The sequence below is a fragment of the Trachypithecus francoisi genome, unplaced genomic scaffold (genome assembly GCF_009764315.1).
Source record: "Trachypithecus francoisi isolate TF-2019V2 unplaced genomic scaffold, Tfra_2.0 Lachesis_group1, whole genome shotgun sequence".
Classification (NCBI taxonomy): domain Eukaryota; kingdom Metazoa; phylum Chordata; class Mammalia; order Primates; family Cercopithecidae; genus Trachypithecus; species Trachypithecus francoisi.
Window position 1 is genome coordinate 151,987,273 of NW_022681454.1, and position 21,501 is coordinate 152,008,773.

A 21,501-nucleotide genomic window follows, 5' to 3' on the forward strand; every position below is an offset into this window, starting at 1 on the left:
TCATAGTCTATAAGATATTGAATTGGGGAATTACTGAAGCTTTCTCTATGGACTCATGCCTCATGCACTTTCTAAAATAGTTCACATGTGTGTGAAAACAATGAACATTTTCTGTTAAGTGCATATGTCTAACAAAGCCTAGCGATAACGAATAGTTCAAGCTTATTGATCTCTGCCAATTTTTTTGTTTGCATCATCTTCAGCTTTGGAATGGAATGGAATTGACTAAAATCTTCAGGTATAATTATTGTTTTATTTATTTTTCTGCAGTTCTGCAGTTGTTGATTTATATATATTTAAAAGTGCATCATTAGGTACACATATGTGTATGACCATCATATCTTCTTCTCTGATTGTAATGTAAAACTCTTTGTATTAAGATAGCATAACTGCTACTAGAAAATCCTAGATATTTTATAAATCATCAATGATTTAGTAAAATATAAAATTCTTTCTATCTCACACAAAGAGTGATTAACTCCAGACAGGTTGGTGTGTTCCTCAAGGCCATTAAGAGACCAAGACTGACAATCAATGCTACCTCCAATACATAGCTCCCAAATTTGCCTTGAGCATCAATATTGGCCAACATACGTGGGACATAAACATCACACGTGACTTTTAAGGGCCAGGCCTGAAAGTGATATACTTCTGCCCATTTTCCCTTGGCCAAAATATAACTATAGGGCAACACCTAACATCAAAGAAAGCTGGAGAGGTAGTCTTGCTGTGTGTATGCTTCAAATTGAAATAACAGTCTGACTGGTTTAAAAATTATAAGTTGATTTGATTTCTTTAAATACTTTAAAAATATTACTTCATTGCCTTCTTGCTACTAAAGTTACTGTTAAGAATTTTCATATGGATCTGGTTCTGTCTTCTTTGTAAAAAGCTTTTAGAACTTTCTAATGTCCTTATATTTTATTATAAGTTCTACTTTTACTTCATATGATCTTTTTTGAATACCTCTATTTTTCATATGTTGGTAGTTCTGTTTCTATCATCCATATCTCCTAGCTTTTTTATGTATTACTTCTCATTTCCCTTTCATGCTACCTTTGGGAAGAGTTCTTCAATATAACTAAGTGCACTAATTTAATTCTTAACTGTTTTCATCCTACAATTTATTCTAAACTATCGCAGCTACTTTACTTGGCAGAACTAACATTTTCATTTCCTATATATGATTTCTTCCTACTTCACAATACTTTCATCTTTTTGTTTTTGAGACTATTTATCAAGCTTGTCTAAAATTATTTCTTTATTTTTGTAACTGTATTATGTGATATTCATTGTTATTTTTGCTTTCTTTGTTGGAAGGATTGCTCTCCTGAGTCTACTCATGCTGCCTTGCAATTCTATACACTCTTAGAATGTCTTTCTGTTCTGATGTGTAATGCATATTGGGGAAAAGCTAAAGCCTTGGTAGGACCTGTCATCTCTGTGAGTTTAAGGAAAGGGCAGGAGAGGAGATAGTGCACACAGCCCCAGGCACTACAGAGCCACTCTATAAACCATCAGATACAGAAGGATTCACCCTTAAAGTCATTTTAGACAGAAGCAGATTTAGAAAAGGCCATTCCCTTGATTTGATATAAAGCCTGCTGTTTGGAACAGAGAGGAGGCAAAGAATGAATACCTGAGGGAAGCTCATCTTTCCATAACTGTTTACATCAGCCCCTTGCTCCAGCAGTACTTTTGTGTTACCCTTGAGTTATTTTCAGTATTTATTATTTGTTTTTCCAAGACCAAGCAACCTAGGCTTGAGGGAATTCTTACAGTGATGGGGCGGACAATGATTGGAGGGAAGAATAAAACTTAATGCCTCTCCTCCAAAATATTTCCTCACAGATGAGATGGGGCATTCTTAGCCAGGTGCTAATGCCACTTGTACCAGGGTCCTTCTCCACACTTTCCCAGATGCTTTCAGTCAGTCTGGGACTCTCAGGTGTGCATTAGTTTTTCAAATCATTGATTCCTCCTATCTCCTGTAATTTATGCAGGGCTAAGTCAAAGGAGGGAGAAAGAATAATTCTAAATCAGATTATTTGCTTTTAATTAGGATTCTGTTACTTTTGGGTAAATAGAAATATCAAATTTTACTGTAATCAAATATTTTGTTTTTTTGACTTTATTCCATGTGGTCTTCCCTTCAATCCAACTCATTTGGGAGATACAACAAAGACACATTAGAAACCTTTTCAGACACTGGTTTTCTACTTTTTGACTAGGAGGCACATAACAGTATGTGGGTGTATGTGTGTGTGTCTTCTGTTACAGTGTCAAAGGTGAAGAATTTAAGCAACAAGCCACCTGAGAAGTCAAGCAGAAGCGTTTGGCATTGTTTTTCTAGAAGACATATCTATTTTACTCCATTTATCCATTTATTTTCTGGATAGTAGGGAGCTATTGAAGTTTTGTGAGTAAAGAATAAATGTGAGAATAGTAGTGTTTTCATTTGATTGCACTGTGCAACATACACTGGAAGAAAAGATGGTAGAGAAGAAGAAGGCCATATAAGAAGCTATGCTGATACTTCAAATATGAGATAATGGTTTAGACATGGGTTGTATTCACTTGTTTGTGTTGCTATAAAGGAATATCTGAGGCTGGGTAATTTATCAAGAAAAAAGTTTATTTTACTCATGGTTCTACTCTGCAAGAAGCATGGTGCCAGCATCTGCTTTTGGTGAGGGCTTCAAGGGGCTTTCAATCATGGTAGAAGGGAAGGGGAATAGGTATCATACAGTGACAGAGAAGAAAAAGAGAGAGTGGAGGAGAGGCCAAGTTCCTTTTAACAGTCAGATCTCAAGAGAACTAATACAGTGAGAACTCACTTATTGCCAGGAAGATGGCACCAAGTCATTCATGAAGGATCCAATCCCATGATCTAAGTTTCTTCTACCAGGTCATGACTCCAACACTGGGGATCAAATTTCAACATGAGATTAGGAAGGATCAAACATCCAAACTAAATCATAGGTCACTCTAACACAGTAAAAAAGAAAGAACAGAATGAAACTTGAGGACATTGAAGTTGGAATAAGATGATTTAATGATTATATGTGAAGAGAAATTAAGAGACAATAATAATTTTACTAAAATAATATAGAATAGAGAGAAAATTGTTTTTGATATGGAATAATGACCACAGTATAGAAATAGAGGAATGGGTTTAAAACTGTGTTTTAGGAATTATTATAGGTCCTTAGATATATTTCAAGCCTTATGAAAGTCACTGCACTTAATTTAAAAAGAAATTATTATAAATGTTGATATAAAATAATACCCTCACTTAAATGCGTAATATATAAATTTTATCTCATTGACAGCAACCAATGGCTTTAAACCTGAGTCTCCACACTAACCCATTTTTAGTGTGTGAAGACTAAGAATAAATCTGCATGTTTCCTCTGTATCTACTAATCTAGAATTCTTATCAAATATTAATCAGAGGCTGTTGCTTCTCAATGGTGTTTTGTGAATTTAGGCCTGATAACATGGACACACTATATACCTGCATTCCATGCTATGGTTTGAATATTTGCCTTCCAAAATCCAGGTGTTGCCAATGTAATGGCACTAAGAGAAGGGACTTTTAAGAGGTAACTAGATCATGAAGGCTCTTATCCGAATGAATAGACTGGATGCCCTTATAAAATGGCTTGATGGAGAAATTTTAGAGAGAGTTGTTCCCTTCTTGCCCTTCTTCCTTCCACCATTTGAGGACAAGGTATTCTTCCCCTCCTGAGGATGCAGCAATAGCGGGCTATTTTGGAAGCTGAAAGCAGCCTTCATAGTTCCACCAACCTGCCAACACTGTGCTCTTGGGTTTTCCAGCATCCAGAACTGTGAGAAATAAATTTCTGCTCTTTATAAATTACCCAGTCTCAGGCATTCTGTTATAGCAACCACATGGACTAAAACAATCTACATGCAAAACAAGTTACAGAAATCTAGCTGAACTGCCATCCACAACTCGATGTATGTATGTAACATACAGTCTAGTTATCACATTTAAGGACTTTATAATAAGTACATACTATTTTGTTAGTTTTTTTTTTTTTTTTGACGGAGTCTCGCTCTGTCGCCCGGGCTGGAGTGCAGTGGCCGGATCTCAGCTCACTGCAAGCTCCGCCTCCCGGGTTCCCGCCATTCTCCTGTCTCAGCCTCCCGAGTAGCTGGGACTACAGGCGCCCGCCACCTCGCCCGGCTAGTTTTTTGTATTTTTTAGTAGAGACGGGGTTTCACCGTGTTAGCCAGGATGGTCTCGATCTCCTGACCTCGTGATCCGCCCGTCTCGGCCTCCCAAAGTGCTGGGATTACAGGCTTGAGCCACTGCGCCCGGCCTATTTTGTTAGTTTTAATCTGATTAAATATTGGGTTTCTCTTTAAGACTTGGGCTACACAATGGACTCTAGATATAGAAAGATTTGAAAGTTACTGGTTTAGAACACACTACGAAAGTTTGGAGAAACAGATGAAAATAACAGAACATCGGGAATGTAGGATTAAAAATTCTGTTGATGATTTTGAGGCTGGTGATTGATTTGAAAATAACTCAGGTAATTAAAACTATGAGAAGGTATGAGTATATTAGATGCACCTAAGGTATGAAGGGTGAGAAGGAGAATAATCTAGGGCTAAGACAGAAGGGAAGTCAGAGGCTTAATCAGGGTTTAAGGACTTTAGATTACTGGTCTTACTCTGAGAAACCAGCTAAAAAAATGCAGATCTCCACTGAGGTAATCTCTTAGCTTTATGCCTATTGACTCTAAGACAAATGTCTGGACAGTAAAAACTAAACTCCAGAGAGTTTAGGAAGTTGTTAAAGGGGACTTTAAAATGTCTGGTAGAAGGAAAAGCCTGCCCAAAAGAAAGTAGTAAATGGCTAAACTGATTCTGTGATAAAGTGATGGTCCAAGAGAAAGTGTAGGTAACACATCTTTCTTTCTTTTTTTTTTTTGAGATGGAGTCTCGCTCTGTCACCCAGGTTGGAGTGCAGTGGCGAGATCTCGGTTCACTGCAGCCTCTGCCTCCCAGGTTCAAGCGGTTCTCCCGCCTCAGTGCCTCAGCCTTCCGAGTAGCTGGGACTACAGGCACCCACCACTATGCCCGTCTAATTTGCGTATTTTTAGTGGAGACGGAGTTTCACCATTTTGGCCAGGATGGTCTTGGTCTCCTGACCTCATGATCCGCCCGCCTTGGTCTCAGAAAGTGCTGGGATTACAGGAGTGAGCCACTGCGCCGGCCACAACATCTTTTGAACTGACCAGAATGAGAGGGAGGGAAAGGGAGAGAGGAGAGCAAAGGAAGAAAGTAAAGGAAATGGAGAGGAATAAGGAGAGAAAGACTTCATTTAGTATCTGAGGTTAAAATAAATCTTCACTATGTATTTCAAGTATGTGCAGTGTCAAATCTGGAGACAGATGGAAAAAGAATAATAAAATGGCATTCTGTTATACTACAAGTTAAAATCAATCAAATTGAGAGGTGGGAAACTGGAAAATAAGACTGGATAAAACCAAAGAGAGAATAAATGCAAAATAAGTCAAAGGATAATTGAGCACATAAGAAATGTATAAGAACTGGAGTTCCATCAAATTTCTCTGGAGCATGAGGAAATGCAAAACTAAACTAGGAGAGAAGGAAATGCAAAACTAAACTAGGAGAGGAAAAGAGTAGTTTCACAACAAGCCATGCAGGAAAGGAGGGGGGATTTCAATGAAGTGAGTCTGTTTCCATATTCCATGCTCTGGAAGTTACTTTTATTTCTCTCCCAGGAGATGGGAACACTTACATTCCATTAAGGATCCCAGGCAGCTCTTGTCAGAGTTTATATTTTTCACTCTCAATTTTTCTTTCTGATTGGAGGAAGTATTTTATCGTCTGACTTAATAAACTGTGTAGAAAACTTGCTGTTGAATTCTAGCGTCTTTTCTAAAAGTCTAAGAAGTGATTCAGCCGGGCTTTGGGCAAAGTAAACGCTTGTCTTTCTGTTTATTTAACTTTCTAAACTTGTTGCTTTTCTCCATATTGCATAATGAGTAAGCTTGTGCAGTATATTTCTGTATATATAATCTATTTAAACATGCATACATATTTATATACAGAGAGAAAGACTGTGAGTGCAATTTCATGAACTGTGTCTCTGTGTGTTTATGTATGCATAATATACAATTCAGGAGGCTTTAGTGATGATAAGAATAGATTCAGTGAAGCTTAATGTGACACTTTCTAGGGATGGCACATTTCACAGTAGCATAATTATACACATAAACTGCTTCCAATTAAGACTTGTCTAAACCAAGTTTTGCCTTTGAGACTTTCTAATCTAGAAAATAAGTGCAAAGCACTCTTGGGCCATAATCACATTAAATTATCTCAACTTTCCCATAAGGAATGTACACAAAAATAATCTTCTCTCGAAGCTGGAAAAATTGAGTCAGAATGATGAATAGTTCTTTCAAGAATCTATCATAAATCTAAAAACATGCATAAAAATTCATGGAAGTTCCTGCTCTCTGTCTCTGTTTTCTTAAGAAGAAAGTCTACTTGAACCCACCTGCAGGTTCAAGGCAGCCCCAAATGCTAGAACCATTTCTGGTTTTAGGTGGAAGGGATTTATCTTGTGCTATGATCTGGGGGACTAAACACAGCTGGAGCAAATCTGGTCCTTCCATTGTGTGTTAGTTCTGATAACATTTCCAGGACAGAACTTCTGTTTTGGAAACCTGCTTTGCCATTGTCAGGCCCCTTTGAAGTCCAGTCCCAATTTCCAGGTGCCCTGCTTCTCACGGCCAGACCTCCTGTCACTGAGTTCCACATCAGTCCATGGTGCTCTGCTCTTCTCACTTGGGAAGGCACGATGCCATATCCTCATGGCCCCTGGTGAGTAACTGCCTAGCCTCTGGTCTTCCTTCTATCACCAAGCCCACTACAATAGCAGTGTCAGAGCTTCAGGCCCAGTTCCCAGGCCCTGCCATCCATCCATTTGTGCTGTAGGTTTCTCCCCTCTCCTAGCCAGCTCTGCATCTATCAGACTCCTTCAATTAATCCAGTATCTCCTGATATTGGTGGAAATTATAATAGAAACATAACAGCATTCATTTTGTGATTGTACATTCAATTTACAGATTTATAATTTGGGAAAAAGTGAATAAAGGCCAGCCTGAAGGTTGATATAAATTAATTAAGAACAACAATCTGCTAGACAAAATAATAAGGCATCAAGTAGAATATTTACATTTTGTGAGAGAATAAATTTTCCAAACACATTTCTACCTATTTACATAAAATACTAATGAATTCCTTGGGAATCTCATGTACTCAACAAAGCACTTCCTTTAAGGAATACTTTTCAGATAAATTCCGCTTACTTTGTAGGTTAATAACACTGCATGTCTTTAAAAAATTTGTATTGATGGCCTTCTAAAGGGCTGCAATTTCTCTTCACTTAGTTAAAATTGACAAAAGATTATTACAATAGTTTGAATTGCTTAGCGTTTCTATTGTAAGTACTTCTGTGAACTGACAGATATATAAATGCTAGCAGAAGTACCTATAGTGGAAAATCTACAGGAATCAAAGTCTCAATTTGAAATAACTGGCAAAAAATAATTTTTTTCTATGTTCCATTGAAAACTTGTACTGTCTGAGCAGTGTTAATACATGATCAGCCTAATCGTGTGAGGGTGAGAATGTGGCCAATGTAAAATTCAGTTCTCTTTTCTTTATATTCATTCTTGGTGTTATTTCCCTGCTGTTGAGTTTTCCCATTAAGAGTGTGCATAAGGAAGTAAAGGATCTCAGAGAGCTGGAAAGTGTGTGAATGGAGAAATACTTGAACCCTGGATCTCCTTTAGAGGTCATGGTGAGTCCCTGTGAAATGTCACAGAGAAGGACACTTTGGAGTCCTGGGAACTTGTGCAGTAGGTAGTAATAAGAACAAATGGGGAAGGGAAGGAACTAGCATGTTTTGAACTCATACTATGTGCCAGGTACTTTACAGATATAACTTGCTTACTGGGTTGGCTGTACTTAGTGTTAGATAATGAGCAAATAGTTTTATTTCTGTTTTCACCAGTGCCCTTCAGACTAATGCTATTTATTGCTTTTCTCATCTCTGAAAAGTAATCTTGCATAAGATTCACACAGTGTTATTCACACAGATCTCATAAGATTCGTACTGTGTTGTTCACACAGATCTCATGTTCAGGTATTACAAATTTGATGGATATTGAAGTTTCACCTGACTTACATTACAATTTAGACGATTGGAATAATCTCTGGTCAATTTTAACTAAGTGAAGAGAAATAGCAGCCTATTTGAAAGCAGTCAGTAAAAAAAAACTTTAAGACATACAATCTTTCATTTATCATCTGATTTATATCTTCTCTTCCATCCCTGCACCCACCACCAGCTTAGTATTCTGGGGTAGGATAAGGGGGAAAGGGTCTGCTTTTAAAGAATTCTCCCAGGTTCTTCATCCTCAATTTTTATGATCCATGTGAGGAAGAGAGGAAAGTAAAAAGGGATAAGAATGTCTTTTATTTAGCTAGAGATATTTGCAGGCTTTTAAAAAGATATCAAATGCGTTTTCATGTTCAACACTGGGCCATTCTCTCATCAGGCAGTGATGTAGATCCCTTGGCAAACCCACAAGGGTCTTCCAAAGCTGCACTAATCGCCGATGTGGAAGCTGCTCTCTCTAGATAACCTGCAGCAACCTCTTTCAGCCCCTGCTGTAGTGGTGCAGCCTACCTAAACTTTCACCACATGGCTTTGCTTATTCTAGAGGACAGTCTTTTGGGGCAGAGTACTTTAAATAGAATGCAAACCTAGCTACCTTCCATAATGTCCATTTTGGCCTATATCCTTGCATATCCTTTGCATGTCCTTATCCCACCAGTATTCTGGGAGCTGCGTAGAGAAGACCCACGTGATCTGCATCTAACAAGCATCCAGCCAGGGGTCATGGCACACTCACCACTGTTTTAGAAATAGTATTTTCTGCCTCAATCATTCTATAAAATGTTCCGTATTAGTAGGATTTCTTCTTAGAAATTTTATCAATAAGAGTAAAATATCTCATGTTGAATTGTTTTGGGTCATGTTCTACTTTTCTTTCAAATAATTTAAATAGCAAATAGGAAGCTGTCTATCACCAAGTTCAGATCACAGGTGAATCTGGCACTCCTCTCCTCCCTCCCTTGCTTCCACTCTCTCTCCGTGTGATCTAAGATGGATTCTCATTCTGTCACACAGGCTGGAGTTCAGTGGTGCAATGTCGGCTCACTGCAGCCCCTGCCTCCTGGGCTCAAGTGGTTCTCCTGCCTCAGCCTCCCTAGTACCTGGGATTACAGGCGTGCGTAGTCTGGCTCATTTTTTGGGGGTATTTTTAATAGAGACAGGGTTTCACCATGTTGGCCAGGCTGGTCTTGAACTCCTGACCTCAAATGATCAGCCTGCCTCAGCCTCCCAAAGTGCAAGGATTACAGGCGTGAGCCACTGCGCTTAGCACTAGCTCCCCTTCTCTTTCTACCATGAGTAGAACCCCTCACTAGAAGCAAAGGCTGATCTCATGCTTCCTGTACAGCCTGCAGTACTGTCAGCCAAATTAACCATTTTTCTTTATAAGTTACCCAGATTCAGGTATTCTCTTATAGGAATATAAAGACAGTAGGCAACATGTTCTTCTCAAGGAAGGGTAATTGGAATGAGGTATCATAGGGATAATAATAATAACAACAGCCAGCATGTAGTGGGAATTTACTGCATGCAAAGCCCTCTTCTGAGCACTTTAAGTCATTTGATCCTATAAGCATCCCTGTGAGTTAGGTGACCTTATCCTCATTGTACAAAGGATAAATTAAGGTAATGGTCATTCCATTAATTTGCTCACATGGTGTTCCTGGGTTTCAAAACCATGTATTTGCAATCCAGAGTCCAAGCTCTTCTCTCTACCTTATACTGATTTTCCATGAGCATGAACATAAATAAATAATTAATTTTATAACTTTTTATTTGGCTTTTTCTCTGATCTCAGGTTGAGTTATTAGAGCAGCACTAATACCATTAAAGAATTGACAATGAAAAGGTGATTTATTGATGACTTTATTTTGTCTGTTAAAAAATCTAATACATATTAAATATTACAGATCACATCAATAGATATTTATGAGTTTTTAATTAAGAGGTAATATTTTTAAAATAAAAACTCTAGCTTGCTAGAAAGGATCAGAATATGGATTGAAGGTTTGTAAAGATTTACGTGTTTGGATATGTTGGAGGCAACCTTGTAATTTCCAAACAAAAATAAATGCCTCTGATAATTCCTGGAAAAAAGAATAAGTACTGAGGTGTTTTTACAGCTGTTCAGAGCTGTTAAAGCCCTGCATGCATGTGGCACAGGTTTGAAGAATACGAAGAAGTGCGATTGGGTGGTAGGAAGAAAGGAGTGGGAGTCAAGGTGCCTTAGAGGTGTGACTACTGCTGATTCATAACCTTTACGTAAAACCTCTGGGATTTTATTTCAGTTCTCTGCATGGCGTAAAATGAGGCACTGCATTACTAGTGAGTGAATTGTTATAAGCAAAAGTGAAGGGTAAATCTGTGCTTCTCACAGTAAGGAATCTCAGTGTATGGAAAGTTCTAAGAGGGCAGGAAGGGCCTCTGCTTTAGGCCTTGATATATCCCCAGAAACCAGCAAAAATCCAGCAGTGAGCATGTATTCAACACATATACATTGAATGAATGAATGAATGAATGAATGAATTACATGAATGCTTTCTTATAAGAGTATTGACAGAAGGACTTTGTTGCTAATCTAGCTTGGACATAAGAATCTGAGTTTAACTAAAAAATGACTCGACCAATTTGCACTTGGTATAATCCCTGAGAATGGATCAGTCAGGCTGCTTTAAAGCACAGCCTAAGAAGGGGAATCGAATCATGTACAAGTAATTTGTTAAGTGGGAACTGTTAGGAGATGGGGAGAGACGATAGCGAGGGGAAGGAAGACGAGCCAGGATGCAATTTCAGGTGAAGTCTAGTCTTAACCTGCTCCTCTTTGAAGGATTCGTCTGTAAATTGCACCACACTTTGTTTTGCCTTAAGACAAGGGAACTGGGCTTTTCCAACCTTGGTATCAATTGTCTGCTTGAGAACTGTAAACCCAGAGGCAGAGGCAACAGCACCCCCAGTGAATTCCTCTGGAAAAGCTATCAGGTCTGAGCCCTGCAGGAACACAGAAGGCAGCTGTGGGCCTGGATAGGGCACCAACCACATCTTCTATTTCTTCACTTTGAAATTCCCAAACCATTTCCTTTGAGTTGTCTGAAATCAAAGACAAGGTTTTGGAAAACTTAGGAAAACAGAACAAATGCTGATAAAAATGCCATGAAGTTTCTGGCTCAGAAAATAGCTATCCTTAAGGCTGCATGGGCTAAATAAGTTGCTTTCTAACCATCCCTCACTCCTTCACTGAAATCATCAGTCTGACTCTTTTTGGTCCAATATTGAAAACCGTTTTGGAGACAAACAATGAGACAGTGAGGGTGAGGGTGGGAGTGACTACTAGGCTATCACAAGCTATTTGAAGCTTTGGGTGAAAATAATGGCCCCAAATATACACATTCTTGTGTATTTTAGCCAGAAAACCAGTGCTTCTAGAGAGCCTGCTTATATCATCTATATCTATGTCCATCTGTCTATATCTATATAATTTTTTTTGCAGAGACACAGGTTGTTCTATTTGACTTGCAGTATTTATACAGGTATAATATTTGTGTTAGAATTGTTTACTGTAGCATACATTTTTCCTTGGCTAGCTAAAAGAAATTAAACAGCTGTGGGATTTTTCATGACAATACTAGAAAATAAATTTAACTTATTTTATAAGACTTCCAGGTCAGAAGATATAAGAAGTACCTTAAAGGGATACAGATCCTACTGGCAATATACATAGTGTTTCCTCAAGAATGATCCAATTGTTGTTCCTTTAAAGGAGGTAGGTCACTATTATTACTGTGGTTATTATTGCCTGGAGGATCTCTGAATAGAACAGACTGATGATTTTAGCAATGAAGCTCCAATATTAGTTTTCATTTCTGGTGTACTAGGTTTTGAGATGGCCTGAGAAGCATTTTGTTGCTATGGAGTCAAGGTCCTTTTTTAATTTTACAAAGATGAAGTTTGGAATTCATAATATGATAGGAATATAAGGATCAGAACAGTCTTATAAGATAATATCTTCCTTTTGATATGTTGAAAGGAATGGCTATTACATTATTTCTTTTTGGTCAGCAGAGTCAGTTGCACAATGACAGATCCAGCCATGAATTAATTCAGAATAGTATCTAAAAGAAAAATGAGCAAGAGTTTGTTTTTCCTTATGTGACAGAAAAAGATCTTAGGGGATAAGAGGAGCAGAATGACGATAATGAAGTATGTGTTGACAAACATTTATTTAGTTAGTAGAAGGTATCAAAGTATAATAATAAATAAGATTAGAATTAAACAAAGAAAAATAATACTGGGAATCAAAAAATTAATCTTGCTCTGCTGTCTTTGATGGATGCAGTTTATGTTTGCAGTGATCATCTCCATCCGAGAGTCTTGGGAGGACACAGTTCACCCTCTGCAGCAGCCTATTTCTGGATGATGCCTGGGAATCTTCAGTTTATATACAACTAATGAAATGGACATCCAGTGGTCTAGAGAACGTGGTATAAGTCTTGTTAATTGAGAAACATGAGTCTAACGATCAATATCTTGGCATTTTACTGCCATGCTAATTGTTAACAGCACATTATAATGTTCTTTCCATCATGCTTCAAGGACAGAGATCTCCAACGCTTTGGCCGGAGGATCAACTTTTCAGGCTGCAGATCATGCCAGGGATGCTTGGGTGGTTGTTCTAAAAATGGAGCTTGAAGCAGCTGGTGATAAAGCTGGAGGTAACAGATAAGCCCTGTGTAGTATTTACTCACATCACTTTGTAAGAGGTAGACTCTGAGGTTGGAAATGAAATTCTCAAACACATAGGATGTCTTGTTATTAAGTGGTGAGAAGATAGCACTTAGATCCTAGAGGGAGTTGGTCTTGCTGCTATCAAGTCTGAATAGTAATACTTTAGTCTTTGAAGTTTCAAGAATTTATTAGAGCTTTGCTTACAATTCCATTGGTTCTCTCCATGTTTCCTGATCATTTTGGATAAAAAGGACAGTGGAGTTTCAGAATAAAAGGTTAACTTTCAGTGATATTTAATCACAATACCAGTGAAATATGAAGCCCATCATCATCACTCCATCTCAAATTAAGAAAAGAAAATTGAACATTAATAATAATATTATAATTAATTTATTATACATATATCATATAAATATATAGCTATTATAATATATAATGTAATATACATTATACATTATTTTCATTGCTTACAGTGATATATTATATTGTTATTATTAATTATTATTATTGCTACCTTTGGAACTATAGCTCTTTGGCCAGGAAAACCTTGAGTTCACCCTAAGATTAAGTAAACAATAGCCAGAACATAGTCATAGCCATTGGGGCTATACAAATGCTTACGGCATTTTTATAAAATTTATCTGGAGGTATTCAAAGGGGTTGCCATTCCTTTTTGTGTCCTTCCTTTAGTCCTGCCAGGATCAGAACACTAGATGCGTTAATTGTTCTGGGGTAGGGCCTGGGAGTCACTCGAATATTTTAAACTCCACAGGTGGGTCTTGCATGAAGCCAGCACTGAAGACCAAGATCTAGAAGCAGGCCTGGTGCTGCTGCTTTGCTACTGGAGTCCAGGTAGCACGGGGGAAATAAGAGATTCTGAGGAACTTGTCCTCCTCTAACTGCTGAAGCCTTTGCCAGAGCTGCTGCACAAGCTCATTGCTGCCTGTCATCCAAGATATTTAGGAAACAATAATCAATAGGTAAGCTAAAATTTTTATGGAATGGAATTTTGACTGGGTAAATGTGTGTTTTAGAAAAGAAAAGATTGAAAGGTAATGTACTCCATTTTTTAAATTATTTTTATTTATTTTTATTTTTTTTGAGATGGAGTCTTGCTCTGTCACCAGGCTGGAGTGCACTGGTGCCATCTCAGCTCACACAAGCTCCGCCTCCCAAGTTCAAGCGATTGTCTTGCCTCAGCCTCCCAAGTAGCTGGGATTACAGGTGCGCACCACCACATGCAGATAATGTTTCTATTTTTAGTAGAGACAGGGTTTCACCATGTTGGCCAGGATGGTCTCGATCTCCTGACTTTGTGATCTGCCTGCCTCAGCCTCCCAAAGTGCTGGGATTACACGTGTGAGCCACTGTGCCTAGTCTATACTGCAATGGTTAGTAGTAGCAATAAAGTTACCTCTTGATATTGGGATTGTAAGTACATCTTTCTGCTTCTTAATATGTTTCTATTTTTAAATAATAAATACAAATCATTTTTTCTTTAATCAGAAAAATGAGTGTAATAAGTACCACTTGTGAGTATAAGCCTATACATTTATCAAGTCATTGCTCTTCACTATGATTATTTCAAGATAAAATTTTTTTATTCTGTATTTTCCTATCAATAATCTTATTTTTCTTTTGCCTAATTCCAAAAGACTGCTTCTTCACCAAATGAGTTTATTACTCTTGCTGCTCACGAAGGCATTGTCTCTATGGGGACCCATGAATGTTACCTGAAGGTTATGAAGGCAAGGCTGTTTTCCTTGGACGTGACCTGTTCTCCACAGGAATGGTACTCTAACGCTATATTAGATTTTGTTTCTTCAAACAGAATATAAATTAGTCTCTTTGAAAATCAAACTGTCTGAAAATAAATTAAAATGTCTATTTAGTGCCCTGAACTCAGATCAATCCATCTAAATTTCAGATTTTTCATGACAATAGATAAAAGTGTATAATATGGGGCGCACACACACACTCACATACGCATAAGGTGACACTGAAACTGAAAGCTAGCAGCACTACCACAGGGATTTAGTGGCTACTGGCTTTTTTTTTTTTTTTTTTTGGCACAATCCAGGGGTTAGAAAGTTCCTTTGTTAAGGGCTGCTACTTGAAATTATAGTCCATGTCATTAATGCACTTCATTTTCCAGCCCCTCCAATCCCTGCTTTTACATGACCCTATGTCTTTGCATACATTACCATCTCTAGCTAGAGAGAGAGGGTAACTGGCGTAAGTGTGCACTTTGGGGTTATATAGATGTGGCTTCAAACCTGTTCTTTTACAACTTGTTCATTATGTGGCCCTAAGAAAGTATTTTATGCTCCCTCAGCTTCCATCTTTCCATCTTTAACATGTAGATAAGAACAGTGACTATCTCACAGAATCCTGAGACAATACTTGTGAAGGACTTGGTAACTTGGAAAACTGTTTAGTCTTTCTGTTTCTCACCCTTCTCTAACGCTTGTCTTTTCATAAAAACACACTTTTGAGATAATAAAAGATAAGAGCATTGACTGAAGCCCTCCTAGTGGCAGAGGTTGTACGGAAGAGCAGAACCCATTCTCAGCCAATGGTAATGGATAGTCAGGGGACAGCCAGAAGTGCAGGGGCTTTCACATTTCACTTGCCTGTTTTTTTTTTTTTACTTCACAGATGGATCATTTTTTTTGCCTGGGGCTAAGGTCAAATACAGAGACAACCCCAGATTGGTCAACTCATTCACCAAATTTCAGTGGGTATATGCCATGGTTTGTATATTTGTGTCCCTTTAAAATTCATGTAAAACTTAATCCCCAGTGAATAGTATTAAGAAGTGGGGCTTTTAGGGGGTGACTAGGCCATGAGGGCTCCACATTCAAGGGTGGGATTAGAAAATGGCAGAAGGGAACTAGGCAAGCCCTTTCCACCTTCTACCATGTGAGGATGCAGCAAGAGATGCCATCTTGGAAGCAGAGAGCAGTCCTCATCAGACTCCTAATCTGCCAGCACCTTCATCTTGAACTTCCAGCCTCCAGAACTGTGAGAAAATAAATAGTTATTTTTATAAATTACCCAGACTCAGATATTTTGTTAGTAGCAACAATGGACTAAAACAGCCCCTTTTCTCTCCTCTCTCTCTCTCTCTCTCTCTCTTTGGTGGGGGCGGGGGGGTGCGCAGGCTAGAGTCTCACTCTGTCACCCAGGCTGGAGTGCAGTGGCACAATCTCAGCTCATTGTAACCTCCACTTTCTGGGTTCAAGCAATCTTCCCACCTCAGCCACCTGAGTAGCTGGAATTATAGGTGCACACCACCACGCCTGGCTAATTTTTGTATTTTTAGTAGAAATGGGTTTCACCATGTTGGACAGACTGGTCTCGAGCTCCTGGAACTCCTGGCCTCAAGTGATCCACCCACCTCAGCCTCCCAAAGTGTTAGGATTACAGGCGTGAGCCACCGTACCCAGCCTCAATCTCCTTTTTGCAATTTGACCAATCCCTTCCTTTATGCTTGCCCAGCCTCACCTATTAAATTTCCTTCTTCTGCTTTCATACACGGTCACTGTCATAGAATAATGTAATTCCGAAGAAAACCTACAAAAGAAAAGACATTTTACATAAGCAAGAGATAGGATCATTTTAATGTTTGTTGCATCTACACACTGATGTTAATAAAAACTAGAAACATCTCAAGCTGAGGATGATAAAAGTTCATACACAGGAGACCCAGGGTGAAAATTGCAAGTGTGAGCTCCTTTCCTCATCAGAGCTTAGCTTTCCTTAATGTTACTCCAAATAATTAGTGAGAGGTGACGGAAGTATCAACAAGAAAACATAAATTATTTAAACTACCTGCTGAAGAACCTGAGTAGAGATACTGTAAAAACCCTGTGTTTCTTCATGCCAACTGGCTACATTACTCATGAAGTATATTATCATGAAGATGACTATCCAAGGGGGAAATTACCAATATTAATATTGCAATGACAGATCCATAAGTATTCTTTTTCTAGACCACAATATACAATATGTACCCATGGGAACCTTCAGCTCATCTGAAGAAAAACAGTGCTAATAAAGACCATGCTTCTCATACTGCCCTGATTATCTAAGTGCCAAATGTTCAATTATAGATATTTCAGTGATCTAAACTTTAGGACCTGGAAGCAGCTTCGAAATTTAATTAAATCCTCATTATTTACTCTACTAATTACCTAAATTAAATATTTTCTTTACAAATGAAGCCCCTAATTAGGGAAAAATGAATGTTAACAATTTTGTTTTGACTTAGTCATTTTTTTTTTACATGGAAATAGGTTTGCTGGTTTTAAACAGTATGAAAACTGAGAAAAGGAAAAGTTCACTTTTTAAAAAACATTAGACCATTTGTTTCATTTATAAAATGTTCTAAAGTAAGCATGGATACATATGTGTTATTTGAATATATTTTGTTTCCAATTCCATCCTTAGATGTAGCTTGTATGGAGGGTAAATGGTTTCCTTGTTTTTTAGCCTGGCTTGCTTATTGCTTCTTCATTTCGTTGTTCATGATACTGGAAGGCAAAAAAGGAGAGAGACACAAATATTAATGTTCTTCGCACCTCTGGGTCAAAATGAATACGGGGACACCTTGAAAGTACGATTAACATAAGCGTAAGTATGGAAAGATGGTGGATGAAGCAGAGTGAAGCGGGTGCTGGAGCACAGTTGCCAGTGGGCTACCTGTGAATGGCAGACACTGTGTCAGGCATGGAGGTCTCAGAAGAACAGAATCCAGGCATGGAGTCGGGAGAGAAGAAAATGAAAAATGACCAGTTAGGTTGGTGAATTGTTACAGAGTCTACAATATTATTTCCTTCTGTTACCTTAACCCTAAATATTGGAAAATATACAAAAATCTTGGAATATTTGGAAGCTGGCAAAGCAGGAGAATAAACATGAACACAGCATGAGAAATGAAGCCACGTGTGCTACTGCAAAGAGTCCTAAGGAGTTGCAGAATGCTTGTGGTGGGCAGTTTGGAGTTTAGGGAGATACAGCGGGACTGTAAGTCCTAGTCAGAAGGTCAGATGGGAAGGCTGAAGAACTCCTTGTAAAATCACGGGCTTCAGCCTGAAGAATAGCACTGTTCTGCAGGAAGATGCCATTATCCTGAAATGAGGTACAACTTTTGGAGCAGTGTGAGAAAAGGGAACGAACATCTAGCAGCCACATCAAGGAAGTGAAGCTTCAATGTCAAAGGAAATTAAGAGTTTTCATAGTTTGGTGTTCTCCACCTGATTTGGAAGTGGAGTTTTTGGGCTTGATATTTGCAAGTAAGGTGTCTGTATAAAGCATTATTTAAAAAACTTTAGGAAAAGATTGCATTCATTTGTATTAAGTTTAGTTATTGACTTGAAATAATGTTTTTCTTGACTGTCATCCCTTTTTCAAGCAAAGTAGGACATGGGAAGACTCAGTCCTCCACCTTCTGCTAGACAATGAACAAAATGAATCTCAAGCACCAAAATACCCATCTTGGGACCATAACACAGCTGCATCTTCATGACACTGAAATGCAATTGTCTTAAACTACACTTGTGGATTGACTAGTTGTAGGAAGCACAATCACCACAGTGAAACAGGTTTGACCGACGAGAAGCATGGGGAAGCATGCTGTTTCAGTTGGGTTGCTTAGCTGCAACAGAATTTCTGATATGCCAGATGTATTTGTCTGCCCTCCTCTTCTCTACATGACACACACTACAAAGCCCTACATAGGACTCCTTGTTAAACCCATAAGTTGTTGTAAACATAGGCTCCTTTTAGAGAGTCAGAGTGACTAATCTTGCATATGGGGAATTGTGTGAATATGTTATTATACTGAAGTTAGGAAAGTCGAAGTCTGTGGTCTTTCAGGAATTGAGAGAAAGCTAGTAGAAGCAGAGCAGTCATCGCTTTCAGATCTTCAGGGTCTTACAAACAAGGATTTGACTTTTACTCTGAGCTTCTGTTAGCTTTAACTAGAGGCCTTTGTTTTTTTTTTAGAGATGAATCAGAAAGTCGACAGATCCTTCTCGATTCTTCCTTCCATTTTATTGTACTCTCTGTGCAGCTGGTTACCTATAAACTGTCTGTATTTTTCTAAATAAATAAAGTCTTGTGACCTTTGAAAGGCAGCAAAGCACAATGAAAAAGGCAAAACAGACTATGAGATAGAAACACCATTGTTATCCCAACTCTGCCTACTAGTAGAGCTGAACTGGAATGTGTATTTAATCTATCTCTATATTTTTGCCTCATCTGTAAAATGAGAGTAACAGTCATTTAATTCTTTAGGTTTTAATGAGAAACACTCAATGACATTACATTTGGAAGCACTCAGTACCATGTTGGCCACGTATTAAATATCTAATAATTGGTCATGGTTATTACTAACAATTGGTTTGATTCATTTCAGTATGACAGGATATTGGTCTTGGGTTTTCATTTTTCAATTTGATATAACCAGTTTTTTTTTGTTTTTCTAAAATTATAATATTTTATGTTGTAGATAAAATAGGTATGAAAGTTATTTCTTAGTTTACATCATAGCTAAAGAAGAGTGACATCTTTATTTTGTGCTGTTTATTCAATGCCGCTGAAGGCAGTTATATCGCACACAATCTCTACACAACTGGTGCTGATGAAATTGTGCCTGTCCCCTAGGTCAGGTTACGTGAATTTTGTTTCTGCCCACCTGTTGTGTGTCCATACACATAGCACTTTGGTAGATGTTACACCTTCCTGTCTTTGAAGAAGGAATCTGGTCCAGAAGAGAAAACAGAAACACTTAAAATGGCCTGGAAACAATGGCAAGTGAACAAAAGCAAATCATTGTGTTAGAAGATAAATATAATAGGTGAGAGAAGACAGTTGAGTGTGAGAGATTCTTAGGGAAGGTGGGTTTGAGTTGAACATGGAAAAAGTGATGACCATGGACTTTTGAAAATTAGCTGTTTGTATGTCCTAAACAATTCAAAAGTTGTTAATAAAAAATATCGATTATAGCTGTAAAATGGAAATAAAGTAATTCTTAGAGTGAAAAAATATAAACATGTATTGTGACCCTTTATGAGCTGAGAATAATGTTAAGCATGTTTACTCATTCATTTTATTCAATAGTTAAGTTTTATTTGCATATACTAGTTGTTATTCTAAAATTGTTTTGGCCATTTTTACTTTTTTATCTTTTATATTACTTGTGCTATCCTTTTATTTTTATTTTATTTTTGTACAAATGGTAAAACTGAAGCTCTGAAAAATAAGTACCTTACTCAAAGTTACACATGGTATGGAAGACCTAGAATTGAAACTCATCTGTTTGACCATAAACCAATTTGTATACCATGTAGACTCATTAAAAATAAGTTAATTTATAGACCTTAGGGAAATGCTATAAAGAAAATTTTCTTCTTAGCAAATTTTTTAATTCTCTAGTAATAGGTGAATCTCTGTGTGTTTTTAACTAGCTGTATGTATTAGATGTGCAAGATCAAAATCAGTGGCTTACTTAGAACAGTTTGGTGAGAAAAATAAATCTCCTACAATAAACATGGTTTACAAAAAAGAAATGTAAACGACAAAGTGTCTGAGATAGGTCTCAAATCAATTTTGAAGTTTATTTTGCGAAGGTTAAGGATGTACCTGGGAGAGAGGTCTGTGTTTCTCCAAAGATGTTTTTGAGGGCTTAAATATTTAAAGGGGAAAATGGGCTGGAGGGGAAAAATGGAGGGTATGGCAATCCACATGTTGCAGGAGAAAACGAGCAGGTACAGGATAGTCAATTATGTATTCATCTGGAGCTGAGTAAATCAGCACTTTACATAAGATAAAGTGAGCATAGAGTAGCTGCCTGTGAAGATATTTAATCTTTTATACCTAGCTCTCTGCTTAGGAACAAAAGGAAAGTCAGTTTCTTGCATGATTCAGCTTTCAGCTTAATTTTATTCTTTGGTCATAGATAATTGGGGTACTGAGTTTTTATTTTCCTTTCACATTTCTTCCCCAATTTAAAAAAATCTTTCAGAGAAAGCATTTTAGAAGAAACTGAGTCTCTGGTCTCAGGTTTTGTCTGATGACTCATGGTTGGGATGGTTTATTCCTAGACAGATATGTCCCACTTTGTTAGGAGAGGTCATTTTCAGTAGGTTGTGCAGTCTCATGTCCCATGAGGAAAATATAGTGGGAACACGAGAGAAATAAAACAACACACAAACAAAAAAAAAAAAAAAAGAGGGAAGAACAAACCTGGAAAACCAAAATAGGCCATATTACCCTGAAGTCTACACATCAGTAGGTAGATATGAAAGTGGTTTGTGTATATAAATAGGATGCTGTTATTGTCTTCTGAAGTTTACATTGTTAGCTTTAATTCACAGGGCTTTAAGCTTAACACAAGTTAATTTTTCATGTTTTCAAATCAGGAAAAGTGGGGAGAAAAGGAAGAGAAAAAAAGGAAAAAATTAAAAACATTATTTTGGACTGAATTCAGTCCAAATTGTAGAAAATAGTAAAAACTGAAAATA

At 37.7% G+C, this 21,501-nt stretch overlaps 1 long non-coding RNA gene across 1 annotated transcript; it reads left to right on the forward strand.

Moving 5' to 3' along the window:
- Positions 1–13,475: 13,475 nt before the first annotated feature.
- On the forward strand, positions 13,476–21,208 carry LOC117086060. Its single transcript, XR_004438192.1, has 2 exons — positions 13,476–13,825; positions 17,468–21,208. It is a non-coding gene; the product is annotated as an uncharacterized LOC117086060 (long non-coding RNA).
- Positions 21,209–21,501: the final 293 nt, after the last annotated feature.